Source organism: Nycticebus coucang, chromosome 1, assembly GCF_027406575.1.
Source record: "Nycticebus coucang isolate mNycCou1 chromosome 1, mNycCou1.pri, whole genome shotgun sequence".
In the NCBI taxonomy this organism is placed as follows: Eukaryota; Metazoa; Chordata; class Mammalia; order Primates; family Lorisidae; genus Nycticebus; species Nycticebus coucang.
This window is the reverse complement of record NC_069780.1, coordinates 25207918-25226462: the sequence shown is the minus strand read 5'-3', so window position 1 is coordinate 25226462 and position 18545 is coordinate 25207918. Positions and strand designations below refer to the sequence as shown.

The window sequence follows — 18545 nt, the reverse complement described above, 5'->3', positions numbered from 1 at the left end:
CTTCAGTAAGTGTGCAAGTGAGAATGACCTTGTGATATTCATAATAGAAAGGAATAATGCCATGAAGTGATTGGGACTGGGAAGTAAAAAGTGTAGCAAAAGCCTCGACTTGAGTTTCTTACTTTCTTCCATGTGATCTCTTTTTCTATGGTGTAAGTGAGGATTATGGAGAGACCATATTCATGCATACTTCTTAAGACAAAATTACCAAATGTTTCCAAATTTTGGTACCAAAGGAAAACACACAATTAGAAGATGGATTGCTTTATATACTGGTAAACATTTTTCTCACAAGACAACGGATGAGTGTCATTCTTTTAAAGAATCCAATGTATCAAAAAAAAAAAAAGAATCCAATGTATCAGCCTGATCTATATCACATTAGCCTACCATTGTTATGTAAGTAACCACTCTCATATTATTTTAATCCAAAATATAGATGGAGAGTTCAAAAAGGATGTATTTAACCTGAACATTTCCTTAATCTCAGCTGGTTTTAATACTTTGCATTCATTTTATCTCCAGACCTGAAGCTATTTGTACTCATTGTACACATTTACACACACACGATAATTATCACCTGCCTAGAACCTAAAGCAGGCAGAAGATTTTTTAACAACTCTAAAATAACACTCTGAAATTAAAGCTAAGGCACGCTTGTTGCTTCTTCAACTCAGATTCATTTATCTCTGCTCTGAAAATTCACCTTCTTTGCTTTCTCTTTAATGACTACGTTTTTGAAATGTGTTTTAGGATGCCAGTTTTTCTATTTTCTTTTTCTCAAGTTCTGCCCTGGACAAACCTTCACCACCAGTGCCCAAGCTCCCTCCCACCTTCTACCCTCAGCTTAGAAGTGATGCAAGCCACTCACTCATGTGGCCTGAATTTGTTGCATGTACACATTTTATTGCAAAGGGGCTGGGAAGTGTGGTTTTCCATCTGTATGGGAAGACAGAATATAAAGGAGTTTTGGTAAACATGTAGAAGTGTTCACCATACTAAGGAAACTTTTTCAATAAATAAATACCAGCTGTCAACAACTTCAACTGAGACTGGGGTCACATAGGAACAGAGTATTCCTGAATGACAAAAAGCACTGAGTCGACTTCAGACACAGCCTAGACACTTTGCAGAACTCTATTCCCCCTGTGGCCTTATGACAAATGTTTACTGTCACCTTTGTAGTTATAAAGAAGATAAATTAATAGGGACAGAGTAACAGTGAGACTTCCAAACATTTTAAAACTGGTGTCATTTGAAACAATTCATATTTATTCATCCCAAATTCCCTAGCCTGGGGATGATTTATGAATTCATTTGGTAATTAAACATAATGTGATTTTTATTTGCAGTAGGTTGAAGCTGGAAAGGATTTGGAGTCAAACCATGGTTTGAATACTAGGTAGTACTAGCTGTAATTAACCTGTCAGCACCACAGTACCCTTTTTCATAAAACAGATGGTTGAGGATTTCAGATTGTTGGAGATTAAATGGATCAATATATGTATAATTTCCATTCTAGTATTTGATACATCCCATCTGGATTAGCTCTCTTCCTCCCACCTCTGAAGATTTCCTTGATGTTGAGTTCCTGATTCCTCGTCTGATCTTTCAAATATGATTTGTTTCTGAATTGCTTAATGCTGTGTCCAATGTCGGAGTGTTTTCATGCAAAATTTTGCATGCGATTGTATTACTGTTTATGACCTGCTTGGCCAGGTTTCCTCCTGGCACCTGCTACTGTGTCTGTGCCCTGTATGTGTTCTGCCCCTGAGGCAGAGTCCACAATCTGGTCCTCCCGGCCTGCTCTGCTGGATCATTTCTGCCTAATGCAGGATTGTTCAGAAAATATTTACACAACTCTTTTTATACCTATATTTTAAAATAGTCTTTTAACTATTCAGTGGTTTTAGATTTGTCACACACTACACAGAAAATAGAGAAACAAACACAAAACCTATTTACTGTTTTATAAACTGTCAAAATAATTTGCATATATAGAAAGCTTAATACTTCCCAGTACTGCTTATGAGTCTTGAACAAAATTCTCAGCTTTTCTAAGTGGTAAAGATGGTAGAACTATTTGTGGAAATACATCTCCTAATAATGTCATTTCTTGTTTTCCAAGAAAATATAATTAGCAGATCATGTTATTCTAATTAGAGGAAGTATAACTATAAAAACAATAAATACTCTCATTTGAAAATAATTCCTACCTCAGTTAGTTGGATATCACAGGGAAAAGAGAAATAAAAACAGTCAACTAAAAAATCTAAACACAGAGATAAGAGCACTGTTTAGCCAAATGTTAAAGATAACCTAATGTGTAAATTGTGGTTAATACCCAAGCTTGTGTAAAGGCTTTTTCTCTAGGAGGTCATTATTTTAAGTTTTAGGTGCCTAAGTTAAAATCAGTAGTACTCACATTTCCCTTCATAGGAAATAGTTTACTTGTGTGTGGTCTGCAGAAAATATTAGCAATATTTTAGTAATGTTAAAATATGTCCCTGACAAGAATGTAGAATATTTTCCCTTCAATCATCCTTCTTCCCCTGGGGGTCCTCACAGGATCCCTGTGCATAGCTGAATGGGAATCCAAGTTTATTTTATAATTATTTGGATCCACCCAAATCAACAGTAATGCAGGGTCATTGGTAGAAGCTGAACTGGAATGTGTGGCTTTGCCTAGAACTCTAGTGCAATCCTATACTTCTACCTTGAATGTAAATCTTGGCACCAGCAAATCAGGCCTGCCTGTGAGGAAAGGGAAGAAAAGGCCTGTCGTCAGAATAGGCCCTGACTAATCGATTTAATAATTAATAAAAGAGAAGACACCTCGCCTGGTTTGTTCCACATAGGTAGGCTGGGTGCTAGGTGAGAGGCAGGGAAAGTTAAACTTCAGCAGTTAGTTTACAGTCAATGTACGTACTGATAAACGTGGCAAAATGAAGCAGCCCTCCATTCTAAGCAGTCAGATAAAAGGGCAAAAGGGGAACTAAGAGTGGATATGTGTCCCCTCAATGTCTATGGTGTGGAGGTAAGAGGACTTCTTAAGTCACCCTATGTTGCACTCCTTCATGTTTCCTTACCCCTTCCAGAGAAAACTGCAGAGAAGCAGGTGGATGTTGACAGCACAGTCATTGTAAAGTGGGCTTTATGCTGTGACCTTCACCAACAGGGTCTTCAGACCTACTGTATTCACATTGTGGAGTTGCTTTGGAAGAAAGATGGTTAAGCATTGAAGTCACTTGAAACACCTTGAAGCCACTTTAATCTTATGTGTGTTTTACAATCGCTTTTGTACTTTTTATCCATGGAATGCTTTCTGCCATGTATTGTGTCATCCTGTAAACTTACCCTGGAACTAGAATATGTTGTTATGTTTGTGCATCAGTTTCCCTATGAAAGATGGAAATTCCCCATATATCACCTCTTTAGCATTACACTACTTAAGGATTTCAGGTACACATACAACTTATGTAGTCTTATATTGAAATGTTACTAACCCTTGCCTAAGGAAAGGCAATATTTGCTTTACCTAATTTCTACTTAAGACCATTCACAACTGGAAATTATTCTTGAATTACAGTTTTGCTTTTTAATTTTTTTTATTTTTTATGAAATCATAAACACATAGATCATGTATACATTAATACATTTATGGGGTACATTGTGCTGATTTCATATAGAATTAGGAATACTTACATCACACTGGTTAATATATACCTCATCTCGTTTACTTAGTAATTGTGTTACGACATTTATACTCATACTAATAGATCCAACATGTACCTTTGCATTATGCATCATAGGTGTGATCCCACCATTCACCCTCCCTCAATCTGACCTCCCCCGTCTTCTCCCATCCCCCCCTTCCCTCCTTCATCTTGGGCCATAGTTGTGATCTATTCTTCATATGAAAGTGTTTTTTGCTTTAATATTATTACACTAAAAAGTATCTTTATTTAAAGGAGCGAAGGATATCATATATAGTTCAACATATAAGAAAATAGGCACCCATACATCCACCACCAACATTAAATATATATTAATATATTTGCTTTTAAAAGTTTTATGAAAAAGAGAACTGAAGTGGCAGATATAACTAAAGCTCCCCTGTCATTTTCTCATTTTTCTCTCCATAGAGTTAAGAAGGATCTCGTTTGACACATTCCACTTACATTTATGCACGAAAACTTATGGTACATCTTTGTATGTCATTATCATATTAATATTTTAAATATATATTTCTCATTATATGTGTTCTTCACTTAACCTTAGAATTATAAATATTTTTATAGTGATTGATGTCTGATCCACTTATTTAGAGTAAGTCATAGTTTTTTATTATATGAATAAATTATTTTATCCGTTTTTTGTACCAAAAGAAAGTTAGATCATTTTTATTGTTTTCTATTTAAAATTAGGCTGCAATGATTATCATTCTCTTCCTTTCCTTGTTCACAGGAAAATACACAAAGTTGATTTTCTGGCTCAAAGGATATGTGCATACTCAATCGTTCTTGGTATTGCCAAATTCATTTCCAAAGTGTAGCATTTTAACTCTCATCATCAAAGCTTATTTCTTCATACTCTTATCAAATAACATTATATTATCAGTCATTAATTTTGATCAATATGATAGATCCGAAATGGCATCTATTTATTCTAGTTTACATTTCACCATTCCTCGTAAAAGTAAGTTTATTTATATGTACTTTGCCCATTTTTCTAATGCTTCATCTTTCCTTTCATATTAATTTGTAGGAATTATTTTTCTAAACTTTTGTGCTGTTCATGCCCTACCTAAGGAATATTTCCTTACACAGATGGAATAAAGACATTCTCTTATGCTTGCGTTTAAAATATTTTTTTTGTTCACATTTATGTCTTTAATTTACCTGGAATTTATTTTTTGACATACCAGGTGACATAGGAATCTTAATTATTTTTCTATTTATACTACATACATGTATATAGCCATTCTTTCCTTACCGATTTGCACTGCCCACCTTATCATATATAATGATTCCTTGTCTACATCAGTCTGTTGTTGAGAACATTTTTTCATTTCTCTATTTTTCCAACTCTATGCCAATACTACACTTTCTTAATTATTGTAGATTTAAATAAATCTCTCTAGCTGCTTTCATCACCAAAGGTAAACTAGGATTACTGGTTGTCACCTTACCTGAGAGGATCACCCCTTGCAAGCTTCCGTTCACCATTGCAAAAGTCAGAAAGCTCAGTGCAATCGGCCTGTATGCAGCTATCCTACTTTTGTCAGCAGTGGTCCAGCAGGAGCCCTGGAAATCTCTATGTATAAGTCAGTCCACCCTGTCTCGCACTTCCACCTTCATCCACCTTGGGACCATCATGAAAAGTTTCTTTATGGATTTTATCACTATTTTTACATAAGCATACAAAACCAAAAAATTTCAGGTCTTCTTTCTTCTCCATATGACTCTGAGTATATATTTTTCTGAATACATCTGCCTCCATCCCTAACTCCTGAACTAAAGAGATACACAGTATTCATGTCATTTTCTGGAAATTTTTCTGCCTGTTTTAGTGTCATGCAGTTCTCAATGGCATCACCTTTGCTAATTTCAGTAGAAGTTGCTATATTTTTAGATCCTCACTTTGCTCACTATGTTTCTTAATTTCTCCAACATAATTTTGAACTCTTTATATCTGCTCATTTCAGGAAATTTTCTTAGTTTATCTTCCAGCTTATTTATTGTCATAATATTTAACTAGCTTATTGTGTATATGTAATTTGAGTGATCACTTCTTTGCTTCTAAGACATTTTAGTAGTTTGTAAAAATTATCTGATTCATGTTTGTCATATTTTCTCATTTTATCTTCTGACATAAATTTGGTATTATATATCTTTCATTTTTTTAAAATAATATTTTGAAATAATATCTATTTAGAGGGTCCAACTGTTCTTGTTACATGGATGAATTGTGTAATGCTAGAGTTAGGGCTTTTACTGTGCCTATCACCAGAATGTTATACATTCTACATGGTAAGTTTTTATCCCTCACACCACTCCCATCCTCCACTCTGCTTATCATGCAACACCCTTTACACCACCTGATGACTATATGTGCATGTAGTTTTGTTCCCACTTAGTAATGAAAACATGGGTGTTTGTTTTCCATTCCTGAATACTTAGATTAATGTTCTCCAGTTCCATCCAAATTGTTGCAAATGACACAATTTTATTCCTTTTTAAGGTAAAGTATACTATCAGCACTTGGGTTGCTTTCATACAATTTCATTGTGAATTGTGCTGTGATAACCATTGGAGCACAGATATTTTTATTGATAGAATAACTTTGTTTCCTTTGGGTTGACATCCACCAGTGGGGTTGCAGAATTGAATAGTAGGTCTGCTTTTACTTATTTGAGCAATCTGAGACTGTTTTTCATAGTGGTTGCACTAATTTACTATCCAACCAACAGTGCATAAATGTTTTCTTTTCAGCACATCTATGCAAACATATCTTGTTTTAGAATTTTTTAATAATTGCCATTATGATCAAGGTAAGGTGATAACTTATTGTGGTTTTAATTTGCATTTTCCTATTCATTAGTGATGTGGAACTTTTTTCAGATGCATTTGGCTTTTATTTTCTTTTGAGAGAACTTTGTTCTTGTTTTTTCCACTTTTTAATTTGGTTATTTGGTTTTTTCTTGCTGATTCGTCTAAGTTCTTTGTTGATGTTGGGTAGTAGGTCTTTTGTTGGATGTGTAGCATGCAAATATTTTCTCCCATTTGGTAGATGTCTATTTACTCTTCTGGTTATTTTCTTTGCTGTGCAGAAAAGTTTTGATTTAATTAAGTCCAATTTACTCATTACTGTATTTGCCTTTAGGGTCTTGGTCACAAATTCTTTGCCTAGGTCAATGTCCACGAGAGTTTTTCCTAGGTTTTCTTCTAGAATGTTTATGGCTTCAGGTCTTCCATTTAGGTCTTTAATAGATTTAAATTTAATTTTTGTACATGGTAAGAGATAGGGATCCTATTTCCTTCTTCTGCATGTGGTTTTCTAATTAAACCAGCATGATTTATTGAATGGGGTATCCTTTTCCCATTTATATTTTTGTCTGCTTTGTTAAAAATCAGTTGATCATAGCTATATATATATATATTTTCTGAGTTATCTGTTTTGTTGTTGTTCTATATCTCTACTTTTATATCAATACCATGCTGTTTTAGTTACTGTAGCCTTGTTGTCTAATTTGAAGTTTGGTAATGTGATGCCTCCATATTTGTTCTTTTTGGTTAAGACTGATTTTGTTATCTGGGCTCTTTTTTTGGTTTCAAATGAAGGATAGAATTATTTTTTCCTAGCCATGTGAAATACAACATTAGTATTTTGATGGAGATTGTGTTGAGTCTATAAATCATTTGAGCAGTATGGAAATTTTAACAATGTTGATTCTTCCAATCCATGAGCTTTTTTCCATTTGTTTGTGTAACCTCTAATTTTTTTTTTTTTTTTTGCAGTTTTTGGCCAGGGCTGGATTTGAACCCACCACCTCCAGTATATGGGGCCAGCACCCTACTCCATTGAACCACAGGCACCGCCTCTTCAATTTTTTTTTGACTGGAGCTGGGTTTGAACCCGCCAAATCCAGCATATGGGACCGGCGCCCTACTCCTTGAGCCACAGGCACCGTCCTCTAATTTTTTTTATAAGTGTTTTGTGGTTCATCGTATAGAGCTCTTTCACTTTCTTGAATAAGTATATTCTTAGATATTTTATATTTTTAAAGTTATTGTAAATGGTGTTGTGTTTTTTATTTGACTCTCAGCTTGACTGCTGCTAATATTCAGAAATGCTACTCATTTGTTTTGTGTACATTGAAATTTGCTGAAAGTATGTATCAATTCTAGGTTTTATTTGGTGGAGTCTTTAGGGTTTCTAGATATAAGATCTGAAAATAGGAATAATTTGGCCTCATCTTTAATGATGTGGATGGCCTTTATTTCTTTCTCTTGCCTTATTTCTCTATCTAGAATTTCTAGTATTACGTTGAATAGAAGTGGTAACAGTGGACATCTTTGTCTTGTTATTAATAGGGGGATTGCTTCCATTATTTAGCAATTAAGGCGAAGTAAAAGTGATATACCCTTAGTCTCTTAGCAGATGAAAGCCTTTAGATAAACTTGATTGTGTAAAAATATATGCAGTAACAGCATACAATATTAAAATTTGCTTCTTAAATGCAAAGAAAATGACATATATATTTATATACATATGCATATATAGAATTTTCTTAACCAATAAAGTATTATTTAAAAGATAATATCATGAAAAACTTAGTTGGTTTTTATTCAGGGAACAAAAACAGAAACAAAGCCTTTTTTAAAAAATATGTACTTGATTAGTAACTTTGGCCAAATTACTTAATCCCCTTGTACCTTAGTTATCTTCAATATTAAATTGAGAATGAGACTCACATGTTCTTCATAGGCCTTCATCTCAAAATGAGAAGTCTCAGTAATAGAACTTTTAATTGCAAATCTTGAATGATTTCACAGTTTCCCATCCATGGTTTGAGGAATAAAGTATTTTAACTAACACAACTAGAAGATTCTCTGACTCATATAAGCCAAAAGAACTCTTCCAATTGTTGTCATTGTTATCTATTTTGGATAAAGTTCTATAGGAAACAACCCTAAACTCATTTCTATGGGAAAGAACCCAATTTCAATAAATTAGTTATTGAAAATCAATTTTTTATACTTGTGAAGAATTTATATAAAATAATGCTGATATGGCTTGTCTCTGCTTTTCTGCATCTGAGGGCTCAGCTGGGAAAATTTAACATCTGGTGTTTTCTCAGTGACATCACTTATATCTGATGGGATGACCTGAAGGCTGAAATAGCTAGATTAGCCAATGAGAGTAACTACACAAGTCCTTTCATGAGGTTCATAGCAAGATCAGTGGATTCTGTAAGGAAGCACCCAGGGAGAGACCTTTTGGAAAGTAGCCCACAAAAACGTCAAGGTAGAAGGTTCAAGGCTTCCTCCAACCTATTCTTGAAAACTGCCTAGTGCTATTTCTGTTACACTTAATTGGTCTCTCTCTCACCCAGATTGATGGGACAAGGGGAGAAGTATCAAAGAATTTGCACCTATGTTTTAAAATTGCCACATCATTATTTCTGTGAAGTGATTTTTATTTAACAATCTCTATACAGGCTAACTTGTTTTCCAATAGGTTGGGTTAAAAAAACAAAAATCGGTTATGTTTTACTTATTAAAAACTTGTTTAGTAGGCCAGGCATGGTAGCTCACGCCTATAATCTTTGCATTCTGGGAGACTGAGGTGGCTGGATTGCTTGAATTCAGGAGTTTGAAAGCAGCCTGAGCAAGAGCAAAACGCCATCTCTTCTAAAAAGAGAAAAACTAGCAGGTGTTATGGTGGGAGCATGTAACCCCAACTAGTTGAGAGGCTGAAGCAAGAGGATCATTTGTACCCAACGATTTGAGGTTGTAATAAGCTATGATGCCATGGCACTCTATTGGGGACAAAAAGTGAGACTCTGTCTCAAAAAATAAAAAAGAAAGTGTTTAATATATCTATTTGTGTAATATGTAAAACTTAACCAAGAATAGGCATTTTTCATGCATCACTTGTTAATAGTAGTTACTATTTCTAGATATAAGATCTGAAAATAGGAATAATTAGGGTTTCTAGATATAAGATCTGAAACTAGGAATAATTTGGCCTCATCTTTAGTGACGTGGATGGCCTTTATTTCTTTCTCTTGCCTTATATATATATTCTTTTGGGATATCATAATTTGAATTTTTATGTCATTTGTATCCTATAAGTTTGGGGTAGTTTGCTTGTTTTAAAATTTCCCATACATTTTATGGTTTTTCTTGTTAAATTTTAAATTTTATCAAGATTTTCCAATAATATAAACAGTTATTGACTATTAACATTATCCATTTTAAGGCAAACATTTAATAGGGAAAAGTCACACATACTGTGTGAAACACAATATATTTATGAACAACTTAAACATATATATAATGGTAATATTTGGAAAAAAAAGTAGGATAGTGTTACCACACAAGTAGTCATAATATTGTATTGTCTCCATGAATTTAATATCATTTTGAGTCTTTTTAGACCAAGAAAATTGTTTTTAAAGTGTTCCATAATTTACTTTACTCCTGGAGAAATATTTATTTAAAAAGAAAAAAAATTAGACTATAAAGTTAATGCTTGTAAGTCAAAATGAATATATAAATCTTATTGAACATGGATTAATTTGCAAAGAAATCTTGCAAATATACCAAGGAAATATGTCAACTTGTTTAATGCATTATCATCTGCTTGAAAAATAATTTATAAGGGAAATCAAATGATTTTTAGACAAAGACTTTGTAAACATGGAACTTGAAGTAGAGAAATTTGTTGTATGTTTTTAATGTCTACTGACTTTAGGCTATATTCTCAGGGTGAATCTGTTCTATTATAAATTTCTGCCTGTCTCAAGGACAGAAAAAGAATGTTAGGACCCCCATTTTTATGGAAAACACCAGAGAATCACTGACAAAGGTAGTTTGTGACAAACCAAATCAGTGACAAACCTGATTTGGTTGTTGCCCATTTCCATTTCTCATGGCAAGAATTTGGTCATCAATAGTTTGTTGCAATCAGTTCAACCATGTCAAACATTATCCTTTCTTTGTATAGTCAGGCTTTTAATTTTTCTAGTCTCACTCATGTAGTTTAACTCTTCCAGGCATATAAACTTACGTGCCTTGAAGTATAAAAGTACATATAAAAGTATACAGAAAGATCCTACTATTCTCTCATGCTATACTCATGTGTCAGTGTTTAACAGACCAATGTAATAGCAACAGATATTTATACCTTTATCTGTTCTTCATAATTTAACAAACCATTTAACACCTTTGTTTTTAAACGCTCTTGCTATTTAATTATCTTAAGAAAAAATTGAGGAAAAAATAAATAAAATTTTCACTTCTTCCAGAATGAAATCTGTAAGATTGTGTACTATGATTACTTGCTAGGCCTCACCAATGTATTTTCCTCTCTTATAAATCTATAGCACACAGTTCTTTTTTTTGTCAGAATAGAACTTTTTTTGGTATCATACCTTATATTTCTCTCACATTATGTGAACCCTATGGCTCATGATGATTTCCTGGGATACATGGGTAACTTCACCTTGGCTGTGGGCTTCTATTTAACATGTCAAAGCAGTCTTTGTAGAATATTCATGTATTTGACATTTATTGAGCTCCTGACAGAGTCTAGGCATCATACAAGTGGAAAATGTAGTAGATAGAAAAGCAGTAAGACGTATATTAATAGAAAGCGTGGAATTATGTATTAAATATAGAATTTTAAAACGTTAATGTAATAAATACAGCTTTAGCACTCATTATATGCTAGTCAGTGGGCTGGGTAATTATACTCTTTAAGAAGTTTTCCTTTTATATAAGTAGCATAAAATTTTCCTCTGTTTAACTATGATACATTTCCTTTGTATTATGATAGATAATTATTGATTGTTTACTTCATATTTGATAATTTATGTGCTCTTTTACACATCATAAGTCTAAAAAAAAAAAGCTTAAAATCCAACAAAAGCAACTATATTGAGGAAAGAAGTGAGTCATAAAAAACACAGACCTTTGTTATTTCCAATGAGAGTCTGTGTCAGAAGGATATCACCAAAAAGGAAGACCTGAGGGGAAAAAAAGTAAAAATCCATGTTTATGAGACTTTATCGAGTTGCCACAATAAAATTTTGCAAGTGGTATTATCATTCTTTTAATTTAGAGATTGTTAGTGTGGTATTCACTCACATAATAAAATGTTGAAACAAGAATATCTTCTTTAAGGTAAGTAGACAGATAAAAGGGTTGCTATGGAAAGTTTACAACATCAATGAATACACCTAATAATATACGAACATGTAGAATGTTATACAGATAACATGAATAGACCTAATAATATACGAACATGTAGAATGTTATACAGATAACATGTACATCATGTTATACAGATAACCAGGTTTCAATGGTTAATTAGAAAATTATATTAGAAATATTTTCTATTTTGAAAAAACTAGCTGGGCCCCTGCCAAACATGTCACTAAATAAACTTCAGATGTGTTAAAATTCCAAATGCCATAAAATTAGGTAATATATGTACAAGAAGATCATGATGGCTATTTTGAAATTAAATTATTAATTCTGCCATTATTTTTTGACTGTTTTTTTTTTTTTTTCCTTTGGCAATTTTTGGTGGGGGCTGGGTTTGAACCCACCACATCTAGCATATGGAGCCGGGGCCCTACTCCTTTGAGCCACAGGCACTGCCTCGACTGTCTGATTTTTGATAGGCAGTAAACCAAGAGTTGGAAGTTGGTGCACTATCTAGACGTGTGATGGATGGTCACAAGATACCCACAGAAATCGGCCTAAGGTGTTATGAGCTGCTCCTCCTATCTTGCGATAGCAGGGGAGATAAAAGGATGGCAGTAGATTCCGTAGGTTTGGAAGGTGACAGGACTTCTATTTTGATGATGTAGGAAGGTCAGTCATTGGTAGGGCCTGATAGAAGTTGGGGGTTATTAGTTAATAGCTGAACCAATCTGCCTTTTTTTTTTTTTTTTTTTTTTTTTGGTTAACTACACTCAATAGTTCTCAGGTGCTGGAGGGAAGAGCTGGCTAGATTTGGTTCCATTTAGGTCCATTCTATTTGGACCCTTTCAGAACTTTTGTCTTTGTACAAGCAAAAAGAGGGGGATGAAGGTAATTTGAGACATTGGCAAGAGTGTTTTTGTAAGGTAATTTGGGATATTAGCAAGGGTGTCTTTGAAATGATGCACTTAAGAATTTAATCCATGTATGCTTAGAATTGAAGATAGGTCTTATCTTCTGAGAATTAATGAGGTAAAATAATGGTGTCAGTGACTGGAAAACTCCATAAAGCTGAATGAAGTCATAGGGACAGCACTGAACAAGCAAGCCAAGAAGATAAAGTAGTTGAGTTGGTGATATTTATAGGTTCATCAGTTTGAAGTGATTATAAGGTCTAGGATCTGGCTTTGAGGGTGTGGAGATAGTAATGATAAGGAAGGATTAACAATAACGGCAATAATATGTATTGTAGGTTCACTGTGACCTAGTACATTTTGAGTACATTTTATCTACTTATTTATTTCTCTCAACCACACCGAACTGAGTTAATGTAATTCAGTTACATTACAAATATAATTCAGAGAATAATATGAAAGGTCTGGGAGAGACCATGGTTTAAAAGAAATTTGTCTTTAACAGCAGGCATCACGAGGATGAGAATAAGTGTGTGTGTGTGTGTGTGTGTGTGTGTCCTTTAAAGTACTCCCTTTGGGGAACTATGAAGTGATAATAGCAACTAATCCACTCTTCAAAGTAATTGTGGAACCCTTTTTTTCTGGAATGACAGAACTGTCATACACAGTCTGACAATTAAATTCATGAACTTTCCATGATGCAAAATTGTACAAACAGCTTGGTAAGGTTTCCTGACCTTGGGATGTATTACCATCTCACAGCTGTGTTTGTGTTGACATGTGGACGTATCTTGCTGAGTGACATTCATTATTGTTGTTGCATGTTTTTGTGTGCTTTATGATGACAGGTCTGATGTGCATAGCTTCCAATGGAGAGTACTTTGAAGGTGACCATAGTGATATTTAGCAATGAGGTATGTAGCAATTTTTCTAGAATGAATTTTTGATTTGTCAGCCCCCCCACATATATACATACATGTATACACACACTTAGCAAGTATTTGAGATAAGTAGTAACTCAAAAAAAATTAAAGAAAGAAAATAAAAAAAGGAAGATTATATCTTCATTAAAGTAAAAGGTGGAATAAACACAAATGAGGTTGAAGATACAGGAGATATACTTGTTAAAAATAAAGACATCCAGATAGCTCTGTGAAAGAGTTTGAAAGGTGAGTGAAGGAAGGTTTGGATAAAAGGCAGGAAGAATGGTGTATTAGAAGAGAAGTTGTTGCACAAAATGATTGAAGGTTGGGTTGGTTATACTGTGTGCAGTGACCAGTGAAAACAGACCAAAACATTCCCACTGAAGAATGTGGATACTGGATTTAAAAACAAAAGGTCTTAGGTCACAGTTCTGGGGTGAAGGCATCTCAGAAATTGCAGACCTCAGACTGTTGATTCATAGAGACTGCCTAGAGCACTTTGCTAGTAAATATTCTAAGGTCATATCCTAACTCAGCAATAAGGAGCGCAGATTAGACAGATGTCTCCACCATGGACACAAAAGACGGTAGAGAGCACAGAGCTGAGCTTGCTCACCTGGATTCATAATTTATCTGGCAGTGACACCTTTCACAAAAGCAGCCATTGTATTGACAAAATATTTAACAAAGAACCTATTTATCACATGATTTCCCAAAGAAATTCTTCTGTGAACAAGTTTTCACCAAGATATCGGGTTCAAAATAAGATATACAAGTCTGGGTCATAGCAGAGAATACTGTCAGCCAAGAGATCATAAGGTCCCAAAGATGTAGACACAGGAAGGACTATCAGTGTTGCTAAACTTAAAGGCACGAGTAAGAGAAGTATTATTAGAATCCAGGGAGCTGGAGTGAATGAGCAAAACTGCTGAGAAAACAGTGACCCATCAGGAAAAAACCTACAGAGATCAAGCTCCCTGATTCTCCACCTTAGCCCCACAGTCTCTTGTTAATTCCTTGCTTTGGAGACCAGAGAGCATGCAACCTTGAATAATGGTATGTATCACTGTCAGCCTCCTCAACCAAGACCAAAAGGTAGAGAACAATCTGCAAGGGCTAACTATAAAGTTTTCCCCAAAGAAAGATGGTGCCATCGTGCCCAGGGTGCCACACATGGTTGTGCCTATTGCATAGTGTGCAACCTTAAGAGCCACTGCCCACATGAGCATTGTACATCCATTGGCCAGTCTTAACAGCCATGAGATTAATTTACGAATCTTTGAAAACATAATTAGATTGTGATTTGTCCTTTTCTCATAATGGTTAAAATTCAGATTGAAGGAGAATTCAAGACTATCGTTACATGGTGTAACACTGTTCTAGACTGAGTTTTAATGACTATTCATGTCCATTACTTGGGATTCTGTGGGACAGATAGCTTTATACACAAGTTTCTATTTCTTCCCTGTTGTTTATATTAGTAGCACATTATTTCATGTTACCCACAACTGGAGCTCTGATCACATAAATAAATAATTTATCATGTACTTTTAATAAAATATTTAATAAAACATAATAATATTTCATTAAAACATCAATAATATTTTATTACATTAAAATATATGTGAAACAGACCACAAAAAATTCTCAAGCAGCTCTAGCCTTGAGAAGTTTAGAAAAAAAATACTGGATAGAAAATATTGGATGGAAAACATAGGTTGTCTGTATAAGGACTGTTGATGAGATCTTTATCACTATTAGACTACTCTCATCCAAATACATTTCAAGTATTTCTAGTAGAATCACAATTATACATAACAAGACACCAAATTTTTATTTAATTATAATTGAATTCAATTATAAGTTTTGAAGAAATAAGAAACTAATTAAGGAATAATGTGGTATCCTTGGCTACTGATATAAATTAAGAAACATGGTTTGAATACCTATAAATTGAAAAACTTTTTCAAAAATTAATGAAATGTCCATAAAACATTCCTAGTACTTAGTTTTTATGGGCAACCAGATTCAGATAGCATCTCTGTGTTCAAACTCCAGTGTATAAACCTTATATTTACAAAGTGTCTTCAAGTCACAGCTGAATAGGGAGAAACCATCGATACTACTGGCTGAGGATGCATTTATCTGGCCTCCAGGTCTTATCCAACAGTATCACCTGTGTTCAGAAATCAGTGAGGACTGCTAAAGGCAGATTACATTTTATCAAACATTCACTGTAATATCCATAGAAGGAAATTTTGTTAGAGATGAAGTAAATTGTATTATCAATATTTTAGGGGAAAAAACACACACCTGACCTGGGATTAATGGAGAAGCCATAGGGTCAAAAGGAAAAACTTAATATATGCTGTGTGGGGAATATTTACCAAAGTTTTTTGTTCACTCATTTCTATTGTACATTATGCAAATATGTGCTAAGGAATTTAAGAAAGGTTTGAACTACAAAATGCAATATTTCAAATCCTTACCTAATAAGAAAATTATGTAATGTGATTTTTTAATTGTCATATTACAGAAAATGATATGACATGGTATCTTCAAATACGGGATGTCTGTGACAGGAAGGCATAGAAACAAAGATAGAGAAGGCTGAGAACATTTAATGTATTCTAGTTACCCTCTATTTCCTCAGCAAGAATCCCAATTCAAAGACTCGGATTTTGCTCCAGTTTCTGAAATAATGCATTAATGTTATAGTGTCATTCCAAATTCTACCACATGCCAGTTATGTCTCAAAGTTCAATTAAAGTGACAAGGCAAAAATGAAAAATGAAAGAATTTCTAAATGACATTTAATTATGATCTTATGGTAGAAGTTATTCTAGAAAGAAAGGAAAAGCAATAGAAAGCAAGATTTGGCATTTTGTAATTTTCATCCTCAGACATTTAACGCCCCCTCCTCCCCCCAAAAAAGATGCTGCAGTAGGGTCTGATTAAGTCTCCATGTCCTTCTTTACCTCATTAATGGAGTCAGCTGACGGATTTCCAGATCGATTTGTATGCAAATGTAACAGAAATGAAAATGCAGTTTCACAACTAATCTGCCCACTTGCACAGACTATATACTTCTTTCTTTCTTCCCACCTTCACTTCTGCACTAAGTGGTGTTTATTGGTGCTCTGAGAAAAGTGGTTTGATAGCTGATGGCATATGTTAAGCAAGAAAAGGAATGTAAGTCCAATAAGTGAGGTTCATATGACAGTGAGTGGTATTTAAATGCAGCCTTGTTCTGAAGACTTTTACAACTGTGGTTTCCTTTACTCCTAAATTATTCTAATGGATTCTAAAATACTGGGACATAACTCATTGATAAGTACAGATCATGGCACAGTTATAGCCCATCCCCTTTACAAGCTAAAAGGTGACATTTCATTTAATCATAGACAAAAATATTCCCCAAATGGAGACATTATTGCTGGTAATGACCAAGTTTACAGTTATAAATTATGAGAGTTGTGTACATTTTTGGTATAATGAATGTAGTACCCATCTGATTTCGTCATACTGATTATGTGTATGGTTCATACTTGTTTGAAATCAACTGTTTAGTTAAAGTCAGTTGATGAACAAGATCTTGTGAAATATCCATTTATCATATATTTTTGGTCATATTACAGAATACAATTGGACACAGTTATCTTCAAATAAGGGATATCTCTGATGTGAAATGGTTTTAATTTTTTTTTTTTTTACTGTAGAATTATCTTTTTACTTTGGGTAAAACCCACAGTCATTTTGGGGAGCTGTAATTAAGATTTAACAGCATTATAATTGTGATACATGTATACCATGGAATATTATGCAGCCTTAAAGAAAGATGGAGACTTTACCTCTTTCATGTTTACATGGATAGAGCTGGAACATATTCTTCTTAGCAAAGTATCTCAGGAATGGAAGAAAAAGTATCCAATGTACTCGGCCCTACTATGAAGCTAAATTATAGCTTTCACATGAAGGCTATAACCCAACTATAGCACAAGACTATGGGGAAAGGGCCAAGGAAGGGGAAGGGAGGGGGGAGGTTTTGATGGAGGGAGGGTAAAAGGTGGGGCCACATCTATGGTGCATCTTAGAATGGGTACAGGCGATTGCACTAATGTACACAGCTATGATTTAACAATAAAAATAAAATAAAATAAAAATAAAAAAAGATTTAACAGCATTATAATTCTAACAAATAACTTAAATATCCTTGTGAGATAAATATAGTAATATTTTATGGGTATTTTGGAACCCGACAGTATTAAGACTACAAATCACACTAGCCTACATCTATCACCAATGACTCATACTGTTTCTTTCTAATGAATTGACCATTACATTTCCAAAGTTCTGAAATGGCCAACAGACCATAGAAAGATAATTCTTTAGGCTCCTGCTTGAAACCAACAGCTTCAGCAAACTGCTGGCCTTGATTCAGGGTCAACGAAAATGGTTTTAATTTTTTATCATTATATGTATTTTATACAAATCTGAACTAGATAGACATGGTGAAATAAACCAGATGAGAAAATCTAAGAGGCTTAAAAGCAGAAGTCTGTGGGATTTATAATTATAGTTATGTGTAAGCAGATGAGAGGAAAAACTAGAGTCAATGCTAACTGAAGAAGACCTCTGGGACCCAAGAGTGCTGAATCATTGCACTGGGTGGGCATGTTCAATAGAGAGATTAGTAAAATTAGCAAGCCTTTATGAAAAAACACTTGAACTTCTGATTCCATTTCAATGTCTTAAAATATATGATATTTCCT

General features: G+C 34.1%; 1 non-coding gene across 1 annotated transcript; it reads right to left on the bottom strand.

Annotated features, from left to right (window-relative positions):
• Nucleotides 1-18083: 18083 nt before the first annotated feature.
• Nucleotides 18084-18220, bottom strand: LOC128593269 (small nucleolar RNA SNORA2/SNORA34 family). The gene has a single exon (XR_008382307.1). It is a non-coding gene; the product is annotated as a small nucleolar RNA SNORA2/SNORA34 family (small nucleolar RNA).
• Between the last annotated feature and the right edge of the window lie 325 nt (nt 18221-18545).